The sequence below is a fragment of the Macrobrachium nipponense genome, chromosome 5 (genome assembly GCF_015104395.2).
Source record: "Macrobrachium nipponense isolate FS-2020 chromosome 5, ASM1510439v2, whole genome shotgun sequence".
Lineage (NCBI taxonomy): Eukaryota > Metazoa > Arthropoda > Malacostraca > Decapoda > Palaemonidae > Macrobrachium > Macrobrachium nipponense.
In genome coordinates, this window is record NC_061107.1 from 66,674,585 (window position 1) to 66,679,584 (window position 5,000).

Below are 5,000 nucleotides of genomic sequence, written 5' to 3' on the forward strand. Positions count from 1 at the left end.
CCTCCTTAGGAGTCCATCACTTTTCTTACTATGTGTGCCGTTTCTAGGATCACACTCTTCTGCATGAGGCCCGGAGCTACTTCAGCCTCTAGTTTTTCTAGATTCCTTTTCAGGGATCTTGGGATCGTGCCTAGTGCTCCTATGATTATGGGTACGATTTCCACCGGCATATCCCATATCCTTCTTATTTCTATTTTCAGATCTTGATACTTATCCATTTTTTCCCTCTCTTTCTCTTCAACTCTGGTGTCCCATGGTATTGCGACATCAATGAGTGATACTTTCTTCTTGACTTTGTCAATCAACGTCACGTCTGGTCTGTTTGCACGTATCACCCTATCCGTTCTGATACCATAGTCCCAGAGGATCTTTGCCTGATCGTTTTCTATCACTCCCCCAGGTTGGTGTTCGTACCACTTATTACTGCAAGGTAGCTGATGTTTCTTGCACAGGCTCCAGTGGAGGGCTTTTGCCACTGACTCATGCCTCTTTTTGTACTGGTTCTGTGCAAGTGCCGAACATTCGCTTGCTATGTGGTTTATGGTTTCATTTTTCGTATTGCACTTCCTACATATGGGAGAGATGTTATTTCCGTCTATCGTTCTTTGGATATATCTGGTTCTTAGGGCCTGATCTTGTGCCGCTGTTATCATTCCTTCAGTTTCCTTCTTGAGCTCTCCCTCTGTAGCCATTGCCATGTGTCATCGCTGGCTAATTCTTTAGTCTGTCTCATGTATTGTCCGTGCATTGGTTTGTTGTGCCCAGTCCTCTGTTCTGTTGTCATTCTCCTGTCTCTGTATATTTCTGGGTCTTCATCTACTTTTATTAGTCCTTCTTCCATGCACTCTTGAGCCACTCGTCTTCACTGGTTTTCAGGATATTGCCCCAGTGCTCTGTTCTCGATGTTGACGCAGTCCTCTATACTTAGTAGTCCTCTCCCTCCTTCCTTTCGTGTTATGTATAGTCTGTCCGTATTTGCTCTTGGGTGTAGTGCTTTGTGTATTGTCATATGTTTCCTGGTTTTCTGATCTATGCTGCGGAGTTCTGCCTTCGTCCATTCCACTATTCCTGCACTGTATCTGATTACTGGCACTGCCCATGTGTTTATGGCTTTGATCATATTTCCTCCATTGAGTTTTGACTTGAGTATCGCCTTGAGTCTCTGCATATATTCTTTCCTGATCGTGTCCTTCATCTCTTGGTGTTTTATATCCCCTCCTTCCATTATTCCCAGGTATTTGTATCCTGTCTCATCTATGTGTTTTATGTTGCTCCCATCTGGTAGCTTTATCCCTTCAGTTCTCGTTACTTTGCCTTTTTGTATGTTGACTAAGGCGCATTTTTCTATTCCAAACTCCATCCTGATGTCCCCAGATACAATCCTTACAGTCTGGATTAGGGTATCTATTTCCTTGATGCCTCTTACCATACAGCTTGATGTCGTCCATGAACATCAGATGGTTGATTCTGTTGACTCTTTTCTTGAGTTGGTACCCGGCATCCATCTTCTGTAGTACTTTTGTCATGGGAATCATGGCTACTACGAAGAGTAGTGGGGACAGTGAGTCGCCCTGGAAGATCCCTCTCCTGATATTAACCTCTGCTAGTCTTATTCCAGAGCTTGTAAGTATTGTATTCCAGTTGCGCATTGTATTTTTGAGGCATTCTATTAGCCATGTGTGTGGTATCATGTCGAAGGCTTTCTTATAGTCTATCCATGCCATGCTTAGGTTGGTTTTCCTTCTCATACTGTTCTTCATTACCATTTTGTCTATCAGGAACTGGTCTTTTGCGCCCCTACACTTCCTTCTGCAGCCTTTCTGTTGGTGGGGGATGGTGTTTGTCCTCCTCTAGGGTAGTTGTATAGCCTTTCACTGATGATACCCTGTTAGTAACTTCCACATTATTGGTAGGCAGGTGATAGGCCTGTAGTTACTGGCTATATTTCCCTTACTCTTGTCTTTTGTACTATGGATGTTCTTCCTGTGGTCATCCCATTTGGGTGCATGGTGATTTGAGATACAATGCTGGAGTTGTTCTGCTATTCGTGGGTGTAGGGCCTTGAAGTTTTAGAGCAAGTATCCATGGACTTCATCGGGACCTGGGGCTTTCCAGTTTGGCTTTTTCTTTAGTTGGTGTCTGACTGTGTCTGTCGTGATCTCTGTGAATCTTTGTTTTATTCTCCCTGTTTCTTCTTCCTTGACTTCTTGGAGTCATGTTGCATGTTTGTTGTGTGATACCGGATTACTCTAGATGTTTTCCCAGAGTCTCTTACTTGGTTCGGCTTCCGGAATTTCTTGGTGGTTGTCTTCCCCTCTTAGTTGGCTTGTATAGTCTTTCTGGTCGTTCGAATAGTTGTTCTGTTGGTATCCCTTATTCCGGTTCATGTACCGTTGGATCTTATGTGCTTTGGCCTTAAGCCTCTGTTTTATCTTCTGTTGTGTTGTTTAGTCCCCTCTCTTGTATTTTGTATTTCTCGTTGAGTACCTCCCTTGTTTTCTTGCTTCTTAGCCTTTTTCCTGCTATCTCTTTCAGTTTACTCAAGTCAGATCTCATCACCATGATTTGCTTTTCCAGGCGCCTTTTCCAAGGAGGTTGCTGTTTTGGTTTCTGTTGGGTTGGTTGTGCTGGTGGTGTTGGTGTTCGAATCCCATCAGTTCTGCTACTAATCTTGCTCCTGCATATACCAAGTTATTTGTTTCTGTGATACTGGTGGTGTGTATTATGCCCATTATTTCATTGACCTCACTCGTTTTCTCCCTTAATTTCTTGGTGTTGTAGGCTTTCATGGAGGGGATCTTTGTTCTCTCTGTATCTGGCTCCATCCATTGTCTAATCTTTGTTTTCTACCCATTCCGTCCTCTCTGTTACTTCATCGGTGTTTCTTCGTGTGTCGTTGTTTGATACCTCATCCTCCCTGTCGTCTTCTGTGGCATCGTCTCTCAGTTATTATTATTATTATTATTATTATTATTATTATTATTATTATTATTATTATTATATTATTATTTATTATTATTATTATTATTATTATTGTAAATGTTTTCCTTCAAAAATAACAGTACGGATATCAAACTTTGACATCTACCGATAATGTAAATTTATTGTAATTAGTTAAGTTTCAGTTGCTTAGGTATCTTATGTGTAAGGATATGTAACAAGTGATTATCTTGAAAAGTAAAGTTAGCTTTGAAAAGCGAATTTGGGTTTGACAAATGAATGTTTTACTTTGCATTTGAACTGATATCAAAACGTGTTTGTACTTTGCCAAAATGTAAGTTATGCTAAATATTTGTTATAATTATATTTTCATATAAATGAATAACAAATGACGAAGTGCTCTCTAGTCATTTGAAGATAGTAACAAGAAAACAATGGCACTTACCCTTTTTAGACATTGTTCTCAGACGTGAACAGTTACGGTGTAATTTAGTACATATATAGAAGCAGCATCTAACTTATGTATATTATTTTTTAGGCCATCATTTTGATATAAAAATCTCTGTATTCTCATCAATGTTACTACGAGTATTGGGCGTCATCAGTCCTGAATTCCTGGATAACGAACTAAAAAATTCGAAAAAAAGATAAGGACTTGCCACAGTTAGACAGAAAAAATGAGGGTATCAGAATGATAATATTTTCATACTGTCATGCGAATTTTCAAAGTAGTCTTTGAATTCGTTGACGATTCGAGGACTGTTTCATTGCGTTATTAACTCTTTTAAATACCCAACGAAACAGTGACGAGGATAAAAGAAACTTTTGGTAGAAGCTGTAAAGGAAAATCTAGAAAATGTTATATCAATATTGTTGGAACAAACTGACAGAATATTAAATCACCATTAAATTTGGTAAAAAGAAAATGAGCTGGAGAACAGCTTATTTTTTTCTTTTCTCTCTCTCTCTCTCTCTCTCTTATTTTTATCATTAATTTTTTTCTTATTTGGGATTAGGTTTACTTATTCCTTTCTGATTTTATTTGCAACGACCGCTATCTTCTTTGAAGATTGGTCGGCATTTTATTTCCACTCGCTATCAAAAACTGAAATATTTGCATAACAGAATTTCTTATTCGACTGGACACGGGAATAATTACAAGCATATTGATGAACATCTAAAGCACATACTCAGAAATTAATCTCCTTTAAAGTTAGACAGAAAATGCAACTTAAATGTATACTGAAACTACGCATGAGTGATATAAAACCACTTTTCATAGGAGGTTTATTTTTCCGTCTGATAAGATTTCTAATATATCCACAGCTTTCCCTTCTACGAAGAAAACGATTTCACTAAGTACTGGCAACCAGCTGTGAAACACAATTTGTACAGTATTCCATCAGAACTTGTAATAGAAAAGATTTCTTTACTCGAGAAGTTTATTATTTCTTAGGCCATTTCATTTAAAATTCTGTATTTTTACCCCACCCCTCTCTCTCTCTCTCTCTCTCTCTCTCTCTCTCTCTCTCTCTTTCTCTCTCTCTCTCTCTCTCTTCACGAACATACTAATCTAGCACGATCACCTCTCTGACTGCCATCCGAGATTTTTGTTGTTTCCCTTCTTTTTCCTGAGAATTACCTATTAATTAAATAATAAACACAAGTGAGGCTAAAAATGAGTTTATTCAAACATAATAACTAAACAGTATCTTTAGATTCCATCAAAGAGCAGTATAATTCACCACAACTTATATATTATTTGATAACCATATAGAAATGGGGCCGTGGCATTTGTAAACGTCACGGGGCCCCACACCATGGTCGACAATGTCATTCTGCGCCTAGTTGCCAGGTCTTAATTTCCGTTCTCACTATGCCCACAAAATTGAGATGACATTTCTCGATATAAAGTAAGACAATAATGCGGAGTAGAAGCTTGAATCCATTTCTCTTAATAAGGTCGGCGTCTCAAGCTCTGGTGGTTTCAATTTCACATTAATCAGAAGCCTAGTTCATTAGTTATATTAAAAAAGGAGGGTGTTATGGGCCTTGAAATA